At 41.1% G+C, this 22,622-nt stretch overlaps 1 long non-coding RNA gene across 1 annotated transcript in view; it reads right to left on the reverse strand.

Moving 5' to 3' along the window:
* Positions 1-1,793: 1,793 nt before the first annotated feature.
* The window catches only part of LOC123609082, a 35,197-nt gene continuing 14,368 nt past the window's right edge, over positions 1,794-22,622 (reverse strand). Inside the window, exon 2 of the long non-coding RNA XR_006717602.1 lies at positions 1,794-3,761. This is a non-coding gene — a long non-coding RNA (uncharacterized LOC123609082). The remainder of the gene's footprint in view (positions 3,762-22,622) is intronic.

Raw genomic sequence — 22,622 nt, forward strand, 5'->3', positions numbered from 1 at the left:
CTTTTAGGTAGATGATAAATTCTTTGAAAACAGGATGAACACATTAGAAACAGATTTTAAACACAACAAGCACTTGCTAAATGTTTATAACGGATAATCAAGAGGAGGGCCCCCTTTTGATGAAAGAGAACTGCTTGGATTAGAAGGGGTTTGGAAGTCTTCTTGTAAGTCAAGAAGTGTCAAAGAATGATATCTAGAGGATCCACCAGACTAGAAAATGGGTCTCCAAGCATGAGAAAAACAAGACACCACAAGAAGAGGAAGTGGATTTCGAGGCTAGGGGTAAGGTCAGTGCTTCAGGCACTGCAGGACAACCACAAGGAGAAATTCTAGCCAGGAGAAGTCAACGTGTCAACTCAAGCCCAAGGCCGGGTAGCATCTAGTGGGTAGATCCGCATTTGAACCATTCCTCGGGGCCTCTTATGTGGCATTGGGGGAATACCCACTGTAGGACTTTGGACCACTGTGATTTGTCTATTGCAAAACATATGTACATAGTTGTCATTTGTTTATCTTTAAATAAAACTTGGTTTTACTACACTATAATTATTGAACTTGCAAGTGGAGTTCATGCCAGTTTCCTACACTATCAAATAGACCATTTTCTTGGGTTTTGGCTCATGCCAAAGAACATGATTTTGGAGTCAAAATACTGTGTCACTTAAACTTTCAGAGCCCAGTTTCCTCTTTTCCGAAATGACAAAATTCCTCGTCTTAACAAACCTTTGCTTCTAGTACCTTATCAAGCATAGAGTAGACACTTCATGAATATTAGTTTCCTTCCTTTCTTTATGCCATAAGTATATCTGGCAAGATGATTATAAGTTGAGACATTAATGCATGTTTAAGCTATAATAAATGTTTCCTGTAAGAAAGTAAAGGAAATACCTTGAACTTTCAGAATCACTGAGGAAAGCCCAAGAACGTATTTTGTTACTTTGGTTTTGCTCTTCCCCAAAGTAAATGACCTATTACGAAAAGCAAATCTTTCAATTAGGTTCTTTTTGTTTTAGGAAGTATTTTTCCTAAAATCAACTATAGGAATTAATTTACTTCCTTCAAAGAAGGAAATACTCTTTCAAGGAGCATGGATTCTTTTCACAACGTTTCTCATGCATGATGATCCTTTTATACCTGCATTACACATAATTTTAATTGTAAATGCTTTTGAAAAGTAATTTTAAATGGCATTTTCACTGTTTGATTTATAAACTTGAAAATTAGTAGATTTTGCCTATATTTCTTAAGAATCTTTAAAAATAATTTTTTTTTTAATGTTTATTCATTTTTGAGAGACAGAGCGTCAGTGGGGAGGGACAGAGAGAAAGAGGGAGACACAGAATCCATAACAGGCTCCAGGCTCTAAGCTGTCAGCACAGAGCCCAAAGCAGGGCTCAAACTCACTGACAGTGAGATCATGAGCTGAGCCAAAGTTGGATGCTTAACTGACTGAGCCACCCAGGCGCCCCGGGCCTATATTTCTAACTATCCATGTAGATATTCTTCTAAGGGCTCTTTGCACATCAAAAGGTTATGTAAATAGATACTTTTTTTAAATAAACCTGAGAAAAACAGGAACCAATAATCTGTATTGGTCCGGAAAAGAGCAAACACAAACTTAACACTTTTCAATGCATCATGTTACAAATATCTTTTTGTTGTGGTTAACAGGCACTAATGAGGTCGGAGGATATTGATTATATATACATCATTGTATTAGAAAAGAAAATGTCTATTCAGATACAAGTTACTATCTGTTGATCAAGAGCAATCATTAATAAATAAGAAAACAATGCACTTCAATCAGCTAATATTTATTGAGCATATATTATATGCCCAGAATTATGCCAGGTTCTACAAATCTGGCTGTGAATGAGACCCCTTATCTCTTACTAGTTACATGGTACTTTCAAGGATACATCAAAATGATAGAATCACGTATTTTATTTTTTATTGCACGAAAACACAAATTAAAGCTTAACATATTTAAAAATATTAATTTTATCATCAAATAAATCAACAAAGCCAGAAGGTAGAGCCAAAATGGAAACTTAGCTGTAACAGCTACCGGTTTTATGGCCACTAAGCTAATTGGAAACTATTCTCTTCCTTTACAATTCGAATTAGCTATAGAAAGCCCTTCCACTCCCATAGGGCATATGAGCAACAGAAATTGAGATCAGAGGTTTGGAGGAACAGAGACAAAGTTCATACAAAGTAAAGCCATAGGTACCAGATTGGATTATTGCTCACAATTCTTCCCTCGGTCCCTCGGCCATGGAAACCTACAGCACACCAGAGTGGATGGGTGTTTCCCCCACTTTATTGATATCGTGTTATGTAACTTGCTCTGGTCCATGGAATGTCAGGCAACATGACATGAAGAAAAACTTAAATGTCCTCGCGTCCTTTGGCTCAGTGTCTCGCACTCCCGCGACTGCCATGAAGACAGCCGATGCCAGTTAACTGTTGTCTCTTCAGTCTGGGCCCCAAAGTGAGACAGACAGGCAGTGCTACCCTTGACCCAAAGCCAAGAGCCAAGCTGTCCTGCAGCAGCCTAATGCGGTGCAACCCTGCAGACTTACAGGCAAGACCAGAACCGCTTCCTGGTACGAGCCAGAGTGGTCTTGAGATCTTTGCTAGAGTTTTGGAGCAACAGGTGACTCACTCACCACTGCTAGTTAAAATAGGCAGCACATGGCCAGATTCTAGTAATCCAACTGAAAACGAGTATGCGGACTTTATATGCAATTGGAGGCAGAGAGACTCTGTCAAACTGTACCATTAGTTTAAAAGCCCTAACAGAAGTAATAGACAACACTAGTGAATTATGGGACATAGGTGGGAGTCAGCGGAAGGTGCAGAAACTGGGCCAAAAATGAATGAAGCAGGTCTAGACATGGTAGGCTTGCCTAGCTGCTGAGAGTTGGCATGTCCCAGTGACAAAATGACACAGTCACCACAGTTGAATTGGTCTCCTGTTGAAACACAAAGCCTCTCTTTTCAATCCGTAGTTGAAACGTATTTTCATAGATCAAACACATTTCATAGAGTAATTTCATAGAATGAGACTTTGATATCAATATATTTGAAAGGCAAGCACAATAACGTTCTTCATTTTAGCAATGAAGGAAAAGTACAGAAACGGACTTGCTATATAAATTCTACATTTGTACCAAGAGAAGGCTGAACGCTGTCACAGCAAACTCTGTGCATGAAGGTTTCACAATAGTTCAAAAAAAGAAAAGCAATGAAGAAATGATTCACTACATAGCACACGCCTCACGCGTAGGACACGAAGTTGTGCAGAGCTCAAAACAACCCGCAAGGTATTCATCAACGCCACGTTCTTTGGCATTTGGGGAGAAGAAATTTAGTTTCAGAAAACAAAAAAATAACATTGTTGATTTAAACTTTTCTGGTTTGGTGGTTATGTTGGTGCCTCGTTTTTGTTTGTGTTTTACAGTTACAATAAACGTTAGAGGCAAGAGGTTTGCTTCAGTTTGTATGTTGTTGTGACAGAGAACCTAAACTCAGACTCGCTTAAATAGGAAAGAAGATTTATTTATTCACGTAGTGGAAAAGCCTTGGGGCTGTTTAGTGTCATGAGTGGCTTCATCCAGGAGCTCCAAAAATGTAATAAAAATTCAATTTCTCTTAGTTTCTTGGCTCAGCCTTCTGCTGTGTCAGCTTCATTCTTAAGATTCATGCGGCAGCCTCTGGCATCTCCAGGCTCGTGTCTTCCTTCTTGCTACGAGGTCCTGTGGGAAGAGAGAAAGTAGACCCCATACAACTGCATTATTCACCTCGATGGAAGCAATCACTACATTCAAGGCCACAGGCTCCTACGGCACAACCTAAAGCACACAGACAGTTTTCAGTGAGAGGAGAAGGTGGGGAAAGTTTTCCCACAATGAGTCCTATTAAGAAAATAAGTGGTGGGGCGCCTGGGTGGCTCAGTCGGTTAAGCGTCCGACTTCGGCTCAGGTCACGATCTCGCGGCCCGCGAGTTCGAGCCCCGCGTCGGGCTCTGTGCCGACGGCTCAGAGCCTGGAGCCTGTTTCGGATTCTGTGTCTCCCTCTCTCTGACCCTCCCCCGTTCATGCTCTGTCTCTCTCTGTCTCAAAAATAAATAAACGTTAAAAAAAAAAAAAAAAAACGTTAAAAAAAAGAAAAGAAGTGGTCGGGGCGCCTGGGTGGCTCAGTCGGTTAAGTGTCCGACTTCAGCTCAGGTCACAATCTCACGGTTCATGGGTTCAAGCCCGCGTCGGGCTCTGTGCTGATGGCTCAGAGCCTGGAGCCTGCTTTGGATTCTGTGTCTCCCTCTCTCTCTGCCCCTCCCCTGCTTAGGCTCTGTCTCTCTCTGTCTCTCAAAAATAAATATCAATAAACAAAATTTTTTAATCAAAAAAAGGGAAAAAAAAGACAATAAGTAGTGACTTTGGGTGGATAAGAAAGATCAAGCATCTTCTATAACAGAAGTCAGCGTACGTCCTACTGCTTCTGTTTATACAGCCACTAGCAAAGAATGGTTTTCCCATTTTTAAACAGTCTGGGGGAGGAATTTTATTTTATTATTATTTTTTTAGTGTTTATTTAGTTTGAGAGAGTGTGTGTATGAGAGAGAGCAAGTCAGGGAGAGGCAGAGAAAGAGAGAGAGAGAATCCCAAGCAGCCTCTGTGCTGTCAGTTCAGAGCCTAATGCGGGGCTGGATCTCATGAAGTGTGAGATCATGACCTGAGCTGAAATCAAGAGTCAGATGCTCAACCAACCGAGCCACACAGGCACCCTGAGTGTGTGTGTGTGTGTGTGTGTGGGGGGGGGGGGGGGGGAGGGGTTAAAAAAATAATAGTTCATGACATGTGAAAATTATAGGAAATTCAAATTTCAGTGTTTCCCAAATAAAATTTTATTGGAACTCAGCCACACTCATTAAGTTATATAGTGTCTCTGACTGCTTTCGTGCCATAATAGTCACAACAGAGATGATACAGCCCACAAAGTCTAAAAAATGTACTGTTTGATCCTTCAAAAAAACTTTGCCAACCCCTGCTCTATAGGCTTACACCTATTGTTTTAACACATTCGAAGGTAGCATTATTGTTAAAATTATTTAGCTCAAGAATCATGGTCTTCAGCAGCGTATGTACTTTGAATGTAGATCACACATTCGCATTTGAGAACTTCAGTTTCAGCTATAGGATACTAAATATCAAAGATGTAACACTAAGCAGGATTTCAGTTAAATAAAAGAGAAATGGACATTGCCCAGAAAATGAGGATTCTAATAATGACAAGGAAATTTTGAAATGCTCCTGTGACATCACCCCCAGATGTTCATCCCATTGGACACAGGCAGTGCTATGTGGGAGAGTTGGAGGACATGAGGTGAGACACTTCTGTCCATAAGGGAGGAGAGGACGGATGCTTGACAGCCAAGCATTCAACTGTTTAGGACACATCAGTTACATGTCTCCCAAGTCCAGTCTCTTCAAAGCAAACCACCCTGTCCACAGCCCTGCCCATGATCTGGCTCCAAGCACATCACCGTGGGGTGCCCAATCCACAGCTCAATCAATGGCTCATCAATAGTAAAAGCCCTTGGAAGGGGACACCTGGGTGGCTCAGTCAGTTAAGCGTCCCACTCTTGATTCCAGTTCAGGTCACGAGCTCACGGCTCTCGAGATCAAACCCCACACTGTCAGCAAGGAGCCTGCTTGGGATTCTCTCTCTTTCCCTCTCTTTGCCCCTCCCTGTGCTCTCTCTCTCTCTTTCTCTCTCAATATATATAAATCAACTTCAAAAAAATCTTAAAAAAATAAAAGCTCTCAGAAATGAACAGGAGTATTAGCTTCCAACAGTTTCCACAACAAATTGCTACCAACTGGATGACAAACTGGAGGCCCAACTGGAGGACAAATTTTTTTTTTTAATTAAAAAAAAGAAAACTATAAATTAATATGTATTTTTAATCATGCATACATATGTTTACATATAAACTGTAATTATCATTATCTAGCATACAAGGAACCTGTGCTAGGCATTATAAAGATATTAATAGAGGAACACCTGGGTGGCTCAGTTGGTTAAGCATCCAACTTTGGATTCCCACTCACATCATAATCTCATGGTTTGTGGGTTTGAGCCTCACGGCAGGCTCTGCACTGTTAGCTCAGAGACTGCTTGAGACTCTCTCTCTCTCTCTCTCTCTCTCTCTCTCTGCTCCTCCCCTGCTCATGCTCACTCTCTCTCTCTTTCAAAATAAATAAATAAACTTAAAAAATATATAGATAGATTCAGTTGCTTTTCTAAAGGAACTTAAGACAAATGAGAGTATGTGTTTCATAGCATACATATTAGTTTTGAAGCATTCTATAATATGTTATATATATATAACATAATATATATATAACATATATATATAACATATATATAACATAGTATATATATAACATATATATATAACATATATAACAATAACATATATATATATATATATATATATATATATATATATATATATATATGAAATAGCAATAAGCTAACCAATGGAAAACTCCAAAAACAGTACTACACCTATAGACACATGCACACATGTTGTGTACAGAATTTGGTATATGAAAAAAATGGTATTTTAAATCAGTGAGAAGAGGATAGATTACTGAATAATTGGTGATGAAATAACTAAGCATTTTTTAAAATTTCATTTATTTTGAGAGAGAGAGAGAGATGGAGGGGGGTAGGGGCAGAGAGAGAGGGAGAGAGAGGATCCCAAGTAGGCTGTCAGTGCAGAGCCCAACGTGGGGATTGAACTCATGACTCATGAGATCTGACCTGAGCTGAAATCAAGAGTCAGGTGCTTAACTGACTGAGCCACCCAGGCCCCCCTAAATAACTAAGCATTTTTTTAAAGTTAGGTTCTTATCTCATAACTTGTACCTAAATAGGTTCCAGGTAGATGAAATATTCGACTAAAAAAAGAAATCATATAAATATAGGGGAAGAAAATATAAAATGATATATTTATATAATCATGAGGTGGAGAAAGACTTTCTCAGCATTACACCGAAGACAGCAACCACAAGATTTTGCGAGATTTGACTGCTATAGTGAATCCCGCAGAAGGTGGTCCCTCCAGAACAGACTCCAAGTGTTGTCCATAAGACAACAACCCTGCCCTATACCAAATCCACAGAGCTGCATTCTCATTGTATCTACATCAGAACCACATGACCCGGCTCCACTGGCTCAAATGTATCACAGCAGCAGCAGATACCTGGCCCAAGCTGAACCAATAAAATGTACTTTCAAGGAATTTGGACTTGGGGACAAAGAGCTTCTGGTTCAGTCTGATTGCTATATTGAATAGTGAACATGCAAACATAAAAGACACGGATGGTCATTTTCTACCCACCCTGAAGTAAAAAAAAAAAAAAAAAAAGCTGTACCGCCAGGACCTGGAAATGAAGCAGAATACAGAGAAAAGCAGATATGGAGAGAGGATTTCTAACAGTGAGCTTCAGACACTTTCTGATACCTGGCTACATTGTTACCTTTGGGTCCACTGAGCTATATCAACATATGCATTGGGTGGGAGGTACAGGCTTCCAGCTGAGGAATGAATCAGTCACAAGGATGAAAGGCGCAGCATAGGGGGGCACCTGGCTCAGTTGGTGGAGCATGTGACTTCTGATCTCGGGGCTGTGAGTTCAAGACCCCTGTTGGGTGTAGAGATTACTTAAAAACAAACAAACAAACAAACAAGCAAGCAAAAAAACCTGGGGTGCCTGGGTGGCTCAGTCGGTTAAGCATCTGGCTCTTGATTTTGGCTCAGGTCATGATCTTGCTGTTCGTGGGTTCGAGCCCTGCCTCGGGCTCCGTGCTGACAGCTCGGAGCCCGGAGCCTGCTTCAGATTCTGTGTCTCCCTCTCTCTCCACCCCTCCCCCATTTGCTCTCTGTCTCTCTGTCTCTCTCTCAAAGATAAATCAACATTAAAAATATTTTTTAATAAAAAATCTAAAAAAATTAAAGGCTTTTAAAAGTAAGGTACAGCCATTGTGCTGTATGGTGACAGAAGGTAGCTGCACTTGTGGTGGGCACCACACAACATACAGACTTGTTGAATCACCGGTTGTGCACCTGAAATTGATAAGAGTGCGCGTCAATTATACTCCAGTTGGAAAAAACAAACAAACAAACAAACAAAAAAACACCCTAGCAGGAACCTTTTGTGTACCTCTCCCTTCCTTACATCTGAGTGGGATGCAAATGATTCCACAGGAGCCTTGGCTCTTTTTCTCTCTCGGCACCTCGCCTGAAGAGCGGGCCGCGCAGTCTTGTTTCCTGCCTGTGGAGTCTCTGGCACGGTGGCGTAGGACCGTGGGAGCCCACGGCACCGACACACTGCACGCAGAGGTGCACACGCAGCAGTGGGGGAAAGTGCTTCTCATCTGTTCCTCCCACACAGGTCTGCCGAAGGTCTCAGTAGGAATGAGCACTAATCTTTTTTTATTATTATTAAAAAAAAATTTTTTTTTAACATTTATTTATTTTTGAGAGACAGAACACGAGTGAAGGAGGGGCAGAGAGAGAGGGAGACACAGAATCCGAAGCAGGCTCCGGCCTCCGAGCTGTCAGCACGGAGCCCGACGCGGGGCTCGAACTCACAAACCATGGGATCATGACCTGAGCTGACGTCGGATGCTTAACTGATGGAGCCACCCAGGTGCCCCAGCACTAATCTCTTAATGATGCAGTCTAGTGTTACATTTTCCTCCTTCCCTAGTTCACTTTCCTTGGTTTCTCATTTCTACTTCCTGGAATCACATCCCAAAGACACTACCACCATGTAACCCGAGACCAGGTTCTGCTTTTGGGGAAACCCAGAATAAGCAAGTTGATATCAGAAGTGGCCACAGAAAGAAAACCCTTGGGACAGGATTCTAAACCTGGATCACCCACTGGTCATGCAGCAAAAAGAAACCCATTGTTGGTAGTGTGTAAGATGCCTATAATCTCTGATGACAATGGTTTCACGAATTGCAATCATCTATGTTGGATTGGACTATGATGAAAGTGGAAGGCAAAGCATGGGGTTATGTAGTAATTTGGCAGTCGTGTAGACGGCAATGGTGATTATAAGAATTATAGAATGGTTTGGCATTTGTTCGCTGTTTTTCGAGTCTTGATAAAAGAAAACACACTCATGTCATCCAACTACCAACTCGAAGCCTACCATAAAAATACAAAGTCCTCCATGGCAGTGTCCCTTTGACAACTGGTACTGGATTCCCTGGACCTCTCTATGGAAAAAGCGAACGTTGAGCTCTATTTCATACTATACCCTAAAATTAATTCTAGACAGGTATCATGGACTTAAATGTAAATAGTAAAATGATAAAGCTTCTAGGAAGACAACACAGGAGAGCATATTCATGACCTTAGGGTTAAACAGAACATAAAGAGCACTAACTATAAGAAAAGATTGATAAATGGACCGCATTAAAGTTAAGAAATTCTGTTCGCTGAAAGGCACCATTAAGAGAGTTAGAAGGCAAGGTGTCTGGCTGGCTCAGTCAGAAGAAACATGCAACTTTTGATCTCAGGATCATGAGTTCAGGCCCCATATTGGGTGTAGGGATTTTTTTTTTTTTTTTTTTTAAAGAGGGTTAAAAGACAAACCAAGGACTTGGAGCATGTATTCAACAAAGTACTTAGATCCAGAATATATAAAGAATTCTTACAAATCAATAAGAAGAAAAGTAGCCTATATGGCCAGATATTTACTTATTTTTTATTTTTTTTTAACGTTTATTTATTTTTGAGACAGAGAGAGACAGAGCATGAACAGGGGAGGGTCAGAGAGAGGGAGACACAGAATCTGAAACAGGCTCCAGGCTCTGAGCTGTCAGCACAGAGCCCGACGTGGGTCTTGAACCCATGGACCGCGAGATCATGACCTGAGCCGAAGTCAGACACTTAACCGACTGAGCCACCCAGGTGCCCCATATGGTCAAGATATTTAAAAACTGCCCCCAAAACTCTCACAAAGAGGATAAACAAACGGCAAAATGCATACGACAAGATGATTAATGTCATTGCTCATCAAGGAAACACACATTATAACTTCAATTAGATAGTACCACACTCCCACAAGAATGACTTAAATGAAAAGGACTGTTAATGAGAAGTGAGTAAGTGGTGAGGATATGGAGCACCTAGAATCTTATACATTGCTGGTAGGGGCATTTAAATCAGTACAACCACTTTGGAAAACTGATTGACAGTATTAGAGTTTTATGTATGTACGGCCAATAACTGGAGAATTCTACTCCAGTAGAACTGGAACTGGAAAAATTCTACTCCCAAAAGAAACGAGGGTCGACATGCACCAAAAGTCATATGTAAGAATGTGCATAGCAGTTTTATCGTGATAGCACAAACTGGAAGTCACCCAAATGTCCATCAGCAGGAGAGTGGATAAATGAATTGTGGTACACTGTGGAATGTTCAACAGAAATGAACATGAACTAATGCTTCATACAACACATGAGTGCATCTCACAGATGCAATGATGAGCAAAAGTACAAACCACAGATTCTTTCATGTGAAGTTAAAGTATAGGAAAAATGCATTTATGATAAATGAAGTCAAACATTGATATCTTTGAGGGGAAATCGTTGATTGGGAGAGGGTCATGAAGGAGCCTTCTGGAGTGCTGGAAATCTAGAGTATCTTGACTGGGTAATACTCGCAAGGGTGTACATAAATGTAAACATACATCAAGCACTATGCTTAATATGAGTACAGTTTTCTGTATGTAAATTATAGTTTGATAAAAAGTAAATAAAAAGAAAAAAGGGTAAAAATGAAAATGAAAAAATAAAATATCCCTCATTTCCCGTGTCTGTAGGGCAACATATGCCAAAAAAAAAAAAAAAAAAAAAAAAAAAAAAAAAAAATATATATATATATATATATATATATATATATATATATCAGACTCAAGATTTAATTGTAATGGTGACAAAACCACAAAGGAGAGTGAATGCATGGTCTCAAAAAGTCCTGTATGCCAAAGTCAAGGCTGTGGTAGGAAAAGTTGTATCCTGACATCTGAGACGGTGACATTTGGGTGGATAAGCTGAAATATCTTAAATCCCCAGATTCCCATCAATCTTTTGCCAGGAGAAGCAACCCCTTCCCCCTTGCTAGAGAGAAAAATTTCACAATGGCTGGAAGCTTTGCAAAAACCTTACCTGAGTCAGGCGTCTTGCAAGACAATGCTTTTTTTTTTTTTTTTTTCTGTGTAAGATCTGCCACCACATCCTTCATTGCTTCAGGCATAACAAGTGTCTACTGGGAAAATACATTTCCTACTCTAGGAGGAAATAGCTTATACAATCAAAACAATTACAGGACCAGAATAATAAGTACTGGCAAGAACTGGAAGAACATGTGTGGGAGTGTATTTTGAGAATGTTCAATCCGGGTGGTGGTAAGGGGAAAGAAAATAAATCTGCATAGTGGGGAACTTGTTGACATTAAAGCACTCTCCTGTGACGTGGGGTTATGCCTCCTGGAAAGGAAGTCTTAAGTCATCTTGAAATGCTGCTCAGATGGGCTCCTGAAGGTTGGCCATGCAGATTTCTTGCTGTATATGAGGTTGAGATGGCAGAATGGTAAGGAAGGGGTCTCAAGGCTCGGAGAGGTAAAAATGTTAAAAGAGATTAATTACACTTACTACATTTGATCAGAGAACCCTCTATCTGACTATATTCCCCAGAAAGCCCTAGAGAACATGGACTTCAATAAGGGAATAAGAAATGCACCAAGAAGTTTGCATTGGGTGATTTGAGAAACTCAATGACACATCTTCTCTATATGTTGAAGAGAAGTCTGCCTTGAAACCAGCCTTCAAAAGAGGTGATAGAATTCTAGAATGACAGAGGCCAGGGAGTGGCACCTACCAACAGAGTCAGTATGGACATAACTACCATAATAGTAGGCTGGAGTGACAATCAGAGTACCTCTACCCACAGAAATCCATGCAAATGGTTAATAGATTACGATGTTCCTAGAAGCAAGACAGATATCCAGTCAAGGTATTACTTATTTGCCTTATAAAACAGCAACAACAAATACTACAACAACAACAACAACAACAACAACAAACAGCTGCTAAGATTGATGTCAGCTACAAAATGGAAAAATATTGTGGTCTCTCATTCAGTTTTATTTATTTATTTTTTTCTCTTTCTTTTTTCTCTTTTTTTTTTTTTAATTTTTTTTTTCAACGTTTATTTTATTTTTGGGACAGAGAGAGACAGAGCATGAACGGGGGAGGGGCAGAGAGAGAGGGAGACACAGAATCAGAAACAGGCTCCAGGCTCTGAGCCATCAGCCCAGAGCCCGATGCGGGGCTCGAACTCACGGACCGCGAGATCGTGACCTGGCTGAAGTCGGACGCTTAACCGACTGCGCCACCCAGGCGCCCCTCTCATTCAGTTTTAAACCAGCTCATAGACCAGAGCCTATGATTAAAGGGGAGTATGGGTCTCTTTGAGGAAGGACTTTATAATACCTCCTCAAGTATGCATAATAAACATCCCCCCAATCGTGTAGCCATTTACTATAGAAAATGAACGCTAGAGAAAGGAATCTTCCCAGACTTTTTGAAAACTGTTACATAATAGGCTCTGAACTGTCACTGGAACAATCAAAGCCAAAATGCCATCATGGACCAGTGGGTAGAGTAAGGACTTATGGATGTCAAGTGAAGAAGTCCATGTTACTATGAGGCTAAAAATATCTTGAAGATATAAAATAACTTTCCTAATGTGAAATTTGAATGAACATACTTACCATTTGGTAGAATTTTCACACTCCCTGACCGACCATGTAAAAGTTATTGCATGGTCGGTGCGGGGCAGGAGGGGCACCTGGGTGGCTCAGTTGGTTAAATGTCCAAGTCTTGATTTTAGCTCAGGTCTTGATCTCAGGGTCATGAGTTCAAGCCTGGCATTGGGCCCCACACTAGGCATGAAGCCTACTTAAAAAAAAAAGGGGGGGGTATGAAGAAATCCTTGAAAATGTCCCCCTCCATCCCTAATCCAAATGCCAAGACAGTAAATCGAACATATCCCAAGAGAAACTTCAGGAATTCACACAACTTGCAAATATTTAAAGGAGGCTGAGGTGTTGGTTTCCATCATATTCCTGTTTTACTTGTATGACCTCTGCAAAAACCAGATGGATGATGTGGCTTAACGGTGGTGTATTAACCTTAACCGCTTGGTAGATCCAACTGCAGCTGATGGGCTGGATATAACATCTTTAACACAAAAGACCAGTACAAGCTCTGGTATGTGGTATGCAAACAGCTCTTGATCTTAAAAACACGTTCTTTTCAATACCCAAGGGTAAAGAAGATGAAAAATAGTTTTACCTTTACACGAGAAGGACAGAAGTACATTTTATTGTGTTGACTCAGGTCTATCTAAACTCTTCGGGCTTCTTCACAATATTGTCTGCAAAATTCCTGATCATCTTGACATTCTCCAGAAAAGCAAGCTGGTCCACGATGGCATCGTAAGTAGGCTTTGGTGAACAGGAAGTGGCAAGTACTCTGGGTGGCCTAGTATGACCTCTGCATGCCAGAGGGAGGGGGATAAACACTACAAACGACTCACAGGCCTGCTACTTCAGTGAAACTTTTAGAGATCCAGCAGTGTGGGATGTCACAGGCCACCTAAGGAATAGGACAAACTTGTACCTTGCACCACGAGCACTAGGAGGCACAGACAGGGCTTGGTGGGGCCTTCAGATTTTAAAGGCAGCATTTACTGAATTTGGGGCTATCGCGCCAACCTATTATTAAGCAGTTCAGAGGGCTGCCGGCTTCAAGTGGGGCCTAGAGGGAAGAGAAAATGTGTGAGCAGTTTTAGGTCACTAGGCTAATGGAGAACCAATTGTATTAGAAGTATCCTTGATGTGTAAGGATTTAAAGATACTAAGAATCACTGGTAAACCTTAATAGAAGAGTTGCAACCCAGACCCTAGGTTTATGGTGGAGAGTGATGCTTTGGTGGCAGAGAACTAGTTGCCATTGGAAAAGTGGCTCCTGGTGTGCCAGTAGGCCTCAGTACAGACTGAGCTCCTGACATGGGACGTCAAGTGACTATGTAACCAGCGCAAGCCATCATGAATTCGTGATGATAAGATCCATCAGACAGTTAAGCTCAGACTGGTGTAGCAGTAGCCTGTCATAAAGGTAAATGGTACACACAGGATGGAGGTTCAGCATGTCCCCAGGGTTTGTGTAAGTTACATAAACAGGTGGCCCAAGCTCCCCTCTCTCCTACTTCTATTGCACTGGTGCCTCATTTCGTACCTCTGACCAACTGATGGGGGAAGATAAAACTCAGGCTTGGTTGTCAGACAGGTTCACTCAATATGTTGAGGGAGAGCCAAGAACACACTGCTTGATACACACAACTCCATACAAAGACATACAGAGACAGACTTAGATGTGCCAATAAAGTCTAGCATTTTCTTTGATCACGGATGTGGACAGCAAACCACTGATGGACAATATCTGTGACACGGGGATAAATACAACTCATAAATATTTTCATGTTACATTATTATTTATGGCTATTGCTACGTTGAAATTGGCAGTTATTAGTTATTACATATTTAATCAACAAAGAAACACAATTACTATATGTTACTCTACGTAATTTCTTTCATAACCCCTTGTATTTTATCTTACGCATTTAAAAACACTATTTTGAGGAGTCCACTGGCTTCACCACGTGCTACAGAGGTTATAGCACAGAAATAACCGAGAATCAGGTCCAGAAGAAACTCATCTAGCAGTGACTATGGGCGTATGTAGGGATAATCATGCCAACATTGTCCATCACACAGGGGAGCTGTATGTCCGTGGTTAGAATGGATAAGTTAAATGCTGTAGCTTTATACTATAGATACATATACTAAAACATGAATTCACCTTAAAATCATAGTATTGAGTGAAGAAGTAAAGACATACAGCAAAATCTATGTGGTCTAATTTAAAACAGTGGCACACGTGAAACGATACTACATATACTTCCATTTCTATGTATTTGAAGAACATGTAGGTACTCAAGAACCTGTATTACAGACATCACACTGTAGAGTAGGAGCCCAGGGCCAAGGGTAGGTATAGGCAAGAGGGCTGCAGAAGGAGGGTGGAAAATGGAAAAAATTAGCTACCGCATGAGAGGAGCCTTATGTGAAGCAGTAAGAAAGGCGAGTCATGAACCGAGAAGTATGCATAGTTCATCCTGCTGATTCAAGTTCAAACAAATAAGCCAAAAGACCCACCATGGGGTAGGATTGGAGTGAGGATGAAAGGGGAGAAGAAAATGGGTGACAGTCATAGAGGAGGGCACTTGTTGGGATGAGCACTGGGTGTTATAAGTGATGAATCAAGAGAATCTACTCCCAAAGCCAAGAGCACACTATATACTCTGTATGTTAGCTACCTTGGCAATAAATTATATTAAAAAAAAAAAAAAAAAAAAAAAAAGACCCACCATGAACAATATGTAAAGGCAAATGAAAGGCTAGGGAAAGTAATCACATAAAAAATAAGGCAAAGAGTTAATTTCTTTAATGCAGATTCTGTTATCAATCAATAAGGAAAATAAACAGATTTTTAAAATATGGACAAAAAAACTAAAGCAGGCAATTCACAAAAGAGGACACACATATACAACAAGGGAATGTGTAAAGTCACAAATAATACAAGGTAAAATACCCAGTGTTGTCAAGGGAGGGGAAAATCTAACACTCTCAAGCACTGCTAGAGAGGAAGGGAAAAGTGGTACAGATGTTCTGGAGGGAAATCTGGCCTCTATTAAAATGCCATGAAAATCGGCTCTAAAAACCTGCAAATCCTTGGCACAACATTTTCACATGCAGAAATGTATCTTAAGGAAATAACCAAAGCCCAGGAAACTTAGTTACAGAAACTTAGTTACAAAGTATTTACTGTAGCATTGTTTCTCACAACTGAAATGAGAATAAGGTGATTCGATCTTGGCAAAGTGAACTGTAATATATTCATATTATAGAATAAGATTATGTCACTGAAATAGTATCAATAAGATGGGAATGTGTTTAGGGACACCTGGGTGTTTAGGGTCGGTTAAGCGTCCAACCTCGCCTCAGGTCATGATCTCACAGTTCGTGGGTTCGAGCCCCTCGTCAGGCTCTGTGCTGACAGCTCAGAGCCTGGAGCCTGCTTCGGATTCTGTGTCTCCCTCTCTCTCTGCCCCTCCCCTGCTCACGCTCTGTCTCTGTCTCAAAAATAAATAAACATTAGAAAAAAAAAATTTTTTTTAAAGATGGATGTGTTTAAAATACAGTGAAGTGGAAAGACATACACTTTGTGTAATATGAATAAATTTGTGTTTTAACATTTATATAGTATTTTGAATCATAAAAGATTCACATTCATTAAAAGGATTTGGAAAAGAAAGGTCAAGAAGATAGAAATCACCCAAAGTTTCACCAAACAGATATATTCACTGTTTATACTTTAATGTACGTTATATGGATGATAATCTAATGTAAACAAATGGAATAAAAATATGTTCTTTGGGAACCCAATGTCAAATTTAATTTCTCATCCAAATGTTCACAAATGAGTAAATCCAGTATGTACTATTTACCTTTATGATGGATTACTGCTACATCCACCAGAACTTTGACAAAACTAGTAACACAGAAAAGCTGAGATGCAAATTAGGTAAAAATTTCCAAATACTGATTACAAAATAAATGATTGAAAAGAGTAGGAAAATTGAATGGAATAAGACCCATGTATAGTTAACATTTATTTATGTGTTTGTTTGTTTATATTTTTAAATGTTTATTTTTGAGAGAGAGGGAAAGGGAGGGGCAGTGAGAGAGGGGGTACAGACAGAGGATCTAAAGCAAGCCCCACGCTGCCAGCAGAGAGCCCAAGGCAGGGCTCGAACCCATGAACCATGAGATCATGACCTGAGCCACCAACTGAGCCCCCCAGGTGCCCCAACATTTCTTTTTATCTAACCATCTCAGACCGTCGAGTATGAAGAAATTCATGATAAACCACTAAGAGGACACAAGTTAACATTCAAAGCTTGGGTTCTGGAGACCGGATGCGTAGGCTTGAATCACTGTTCCAGCACTTACAAACTCTAGGTCATTGGGCAACCTAATGGCTCTGACCCTCGGTTTCCTCAGAATGGGGATGATAATAGGCCCTACTTTGGGGGTTGTAGGGTGAAACGAGATAATATATGTAAAGCATTGAGAACTGTTCCTGGTTCTTAAGGAGCACACTGTAAATGTTAACTACTGGCTTTGCAAACACCAGTCAAGCAATGGAACCACGGTTTAAAATAGCTATCTGAAACCCTCTCCATCATGTGTATTGAAAATGTAATTCAGTATGAAGCTGCACACACATTACATTCCTTTCCTTCAAGTTAGCTCAGGAGAACTTTTTTTTTTTTTTAAGTGGGGGGTTGAGAGAGAGAAAAAGAAACAGAGAGAGAGAGAGAGAGAGAGAGAGAGAGAGAATCTTAAGCAGCTTAAGCAGGCTCCAATCTCAATGCAGAGCCTGGAGCCTGACATGGGGCTCAATCCCACAACCCTGGGATCGTGACTTAAGCCGACATCAAGAGTCAACACTCAACTGACTGAGCCACCCACGCGCCCCAGGAGAGCTTTTTAATACCAGTATAAATACTCACAGCCACCATCAGAACTGTTAAAGTAGAGAATGACCGCCCTGCTGGATAGAGGCTGTGTGTGTATATGACATCTCAAAGTCAGTATACAGTCTCTAGGTGGATTACCTCTCCCGGTCCTTTCCGGATTCTTAGAATTGGGATTATGACACTTTCTATGCCCAATATACATTTTGATGTTGGCCTACAAAGATATTTAAGGCTCGATACTCATCTTCTCAGAACTTAAATCACTTCAGAGGATGATGTCAAAATACTTAAAAAAAATAACTAAGCAGTCTTAGTATCTTAATTTTCTATTATTGCTGTAACAAATTACCACCAATTTAGTGGCTTCCACAAATGTATTCTCTCACAGTTTGGGAGGTCAGAAATCTGAAATGAACCCCACGGGGCTAAAATCAAGGTGTCAGCAGTTCTGCGTTCATCCTGAAGGCTCTCATGGGAGTATTTGTATTCTTCCTTCCAGCTTCTAACGCCACCCACATGCCTCAGCTCATGAGGCCCTTCAAAGCCATCGATGTCAGGCTGAGTCCTTTCCATGCTGCATCTTGTTGGTTCTCTTCTCTGCCTCCCTCTTCCAGGTTTAAGGGCTCTTAAAATCACAGTGGGCACACCTGGACAATCTAGGATAATCTCCCTGCCTTAACATCAACTGATTAGCAGATTTAATTCTACCTGCAATCTTAACTCCTCTTTACCATGCAACCTAACATATTCATAGGTTCCAAGGATTAGGACATGGACATCTTTGGGGATTGGCGGGAAGATTACTCTGTATACTGCTCCTAGTAAATGATAATGACCTAATGAGGTAAAGAAATGGTACTTAACGGGAGTTTGGTGGAGTTTAATGTCACTGCAGCTGGGGATGGTCACGGAAAGCTTAAAGGAAAAGGTGGATTTCTTCTGGTCCTAAATACATAGTTTTAAAAGTGGAGGGGTGGGGTTCCGGGTCAGAGAAGGAAGAAGAACAAGGTCTGGAAGATGTAAGAAGTGAAGTGGAACCAGGGGACAGGGTTGCTAGGCTAAAGCAAAGGTTCACAGAAGGGGAGAATGGATGGGAACCAGAAGGAGAAAGGCTGAGGAGTTTCAGAGTCATCCTTTCCCAAAAATAACTGACCCCAGAGGGCTTTTTATAATTATAATGTATTCATAGATGACCATCAAAAGTTAAAAGCTTTTTAATGCAACAACATCTTGATTAAACACCGTTAGAAAACAGTAGATACAGTGCCTGCCTGAACTAAAGTAGGCAGCCCAAACTGTCCCCTCAGATGAACTGCAAGAAATGATCAAATGTGGACATTCCTCCATTTTTAAGACTCATCCATAAAAAAAAATCAAAACCTTTTATGAAGAACAAATGATATCTACTATTAAATATCTCTCATATTTTTATTATACAAAATAACACGCACAAATATTAAATGGGAAAGGGTTTTTTTCCCCCGTAATGTGGCCACTCGATGTTGAGGGTCACGCTGAAGGTCAGGTCCTCGTATCAGTTGTGTTAAGTCTACTCCTTCAGGTTGTCCTCACAAAACAAAGCTGCATTTCATGAGGTGCATCAGAGAAAAGGGAATATTGCACATATTGTGATGACCAAGCACTTTTTAAAACAGGCTGTTACAAAAATAACGTATGTTTTCTTTTTTTTTTTTTTTTTAATGTTTATTTTTGAGAGAGAGAGAGACAGAGTGTGAGCGAGCAAGGGGCAGAGAGACGGAGACACAGAATCTGCAGCAGGCTCCAGGCTCTGTGCTAACAGCTCAGAGCTGACAGCTCTGTGTCATCATGACCTGAGATCATGACCTGAGCTGTGAGATCATGACCCAAGCTGAAGCCGGACGCTTAACTGACTGAGCCACCCAGGCGCCCCTATAACTGTATGTTCTCAAAAGTTCACTTCTACACTGTTAATTTTAGTTTTTTTTATTTCTTAAAAGTGTAGGGGTGCCTGGTGGCTCAGTCGGTTGAGCGTCCGACTCCGGCTCAGGTCGTGATCTCGCGGTTCGTGAGTTCGAGCCCCGCGTCGGGGTCTGTGCTGACGGCTCAGAGCCTGGAGCCCGCTTCAGATTCTGTGTCTCCCTCTCTCTCTGACCATCTCCCGTTCTGTCTCTCTCTGTCTCAAAAAAATAAATAAATGTTAAAAAAATTTTTTTAAAGATTTTAAAAATGTATTGTGTACAGTGGTAAAAACCCAAGTCTCTGTACAAAGGGTGGAGAGTGAAAAGCCAGTTCCCCCACCCTTGAGCCACAAAACCCAGTTCATCTCCCCAGAGACAACCACCTGTCGTTATGTCGTGCCCTTGTAGACAGTACCTTTACACCCAAATGGCAGCATGTTCCAGAAACACTGCTCTGGACCTTGTTTTTGTCATTCACTTCCCAGCTTTTTAAAAACTGCTGGTGCCACTGTTCAGCTTCACCTTGAAGTAGTCAGAGATTCGCTTTCGGATTCAGAAAGTGTGAGGGGCACCTGGGTGGCTCAGCCGGTTAAGCGTCCGACTTCGGCTCAGGTCATGATCTCGCGGTCCATGAGTTCGAGCCCCGCGTCGGGCTCTGTGCTGACGGCTCAGAGCCTGGCGCCTGTTTCAGATTCTGTGTCTCCCTCTCTCTCTCCGACCCTCCCCCGTTCATACTCTGTCTCTCTCTGTCTCAAAAATAAATAAACGTTAAAAAAAAAAAGAAAAAAGAAAGTGTGAAAAACCCAAGACGGCTTTTTTTTTTTCTTTCCTATTTGGCCTCTTTCAGCCTCAGATTCATGGGGAATGAGTGTAGTTAGAAAAGTTTAATTTATAATGGAAATGGAATAACGTCATAAATCCATGTGGCAGATGAAAGAGGAAACCACCCTACTACCACTAACAAATCAGAAAGAAACTAGTGATCAGGAGGTAATGACATCTGAAGCTCTTGCCCAGATAATAAAGAGAATAGCGAAGGTTCCACATCAAAGGAGGTGCCTGAAAGGAGTAGAGGAACCAGATTAGAATGGGGAGAAGTGAGAAGGGAAGACCTTCTTGTAAGGGCCTAAGACTTACTTTGCCTTCCTTTTCAGAATCAAGAGAAAGTCCAACCTGTGAAACTCTTCTGTGAAATTGCCCCAGCCCTTCCTTAGGAAGTTTCGTAGACCTGTACTGCCTGCTATGGTAGTCTTGGGGAGATGGAAAGGATTAGGAGACCAGGGAATAGAGGAGATATCCTATCCCATCTCTTCCCAGATTCTGGAGGAGAGGGTACAAAAACTCTAGGTAATGACAGTGAACAAGGCCAGCAGGTGACCTGAGGCATAGCCAAAGATGGTGGGAAAGACACACGGCACTAGATAGAATAAAGGCAAGAGGCAGCCCAGCCAGTGGCTGAGAGAGTCTGCTAGTTGGTTTGGGTTTGAGTAAGCACACCATAATTTACTGACCCAAAATGAGTTATCCTCTTTATGACTCAGTTTCCTCATCTATGAAATGGGGCTAGATATCTGAAGACTTAAGGCAAGTGTGAGTGTTAAGTAAGAAAATATGTGTAAAAAGCTTACAATGCTGCCAGGCGTATTGTGAGTGCTCAATAAATGTGTGCCCCAATGATGACAGCAGTGGGTTTCAAAGTGACTTCAGGCCTGCATGGCTCCCGACACTGGCCACCTCCTCGCCCACTCCCATCCCCACCAATGCTGTTTCTCAAACTCACCAGGGTTCTTCTGGCATCGAGGTGTTCACATTAGTAGCCTCCTGTGCCTCCAACGCCCCTTCCCAGATGCTTTAATGGCTCACGCCCTCACCTCTCCAGGGCTTGCTCATATGGCACCTGCACTGAGGGACCTTCCTGACTACCAACAACTCCCCCCGCTCTCCCTTCTCTGCTCTATTTTTCTCCATGACACATCTCACCATATCTTATCCATCATATTTTTCCTGTATCTCCTCCCCACCCTACGTCCTCCCACTCACTAGATTGTAAGCTCTGTGAGAGCAGATGTTTTTGTTTTGTCTACTGATGTATCCCAGAGCAGTACTGGCATACCACAGGTGCTCAATAAATTCTCCTTGAATCAGTGAGTGACTATTTCCTAGTATATCCATTCTCCAATTTAGGCACATTTATACATGTATATTACTTCCAATTCTTGCTGTTACAATATTGCAGTGAATATTGTATGTGAGTGTATCTAGAAGCAGAACTACTGGATCATGAGTTAAGCACAACGTTAATTTTCTAGATATATTTTCAATCAACTCTCCAAAGTGGTACTTATCATATTCCCATATGCAGTGTGAGACTCCTGCTTCATATATTTTTTTTTAATTTGAGAGAGAGAGAGAGTGAGAGGGCATGAACAGGGGAGAGGCCCGGGGGTGGGGATGGGGAGGGAGGGAGGGAGAGAGAGAGAGAGAGAGAGAGAGAGAGAGAGAGAGAATCTTAAGCAGGCTCCACACTTAGTGCAGAGCCCAAAGCGAGGCTCGATCCTATGACCCTGGGATCGTGACCTGAGCCAAAGTCAAGAGTCAAAAGCTCAACCGACTGAGCCACCCACATGCCCCAATCCTTTTTCACATTTTTGATGGCACTTGATATTGTCAGACTTTTTAGTTTTTGCAAGTCTGAGTATTCAATGGTATCTTATTTTCATTTTCATTTTCATTTACCTGATTACTGGCCAATTTGAACATCATGTATTTGTTGATCATTTTGATCTTCTCCTTTGTGAATTACCTGTTCATGTCTTTTGTCCACATTTTTTATATATTCTATATATATATTCTTTTTATATCTTTTCTCTCTCTCTCTCTCTAAATATATATATATATACATAATACACCAATATTTTGTTA

Source organism: Leopardus geoffroyi, chromosome B2 (genome assembly GCF_018350155.1).
Source record: "Leopardus geoffroyi isolate Oge1 chromosome B2, O.geoffroyi_Oge1_pat1.0, whole genome shotgun sequence".
Taxonomy (NCBI): domain Eukaryota; kingdom Metazoa; phylum Chordata; class Mammalia; order Carnivora; family Felidae; genus Leopardus; species Leopardus geoffroyi.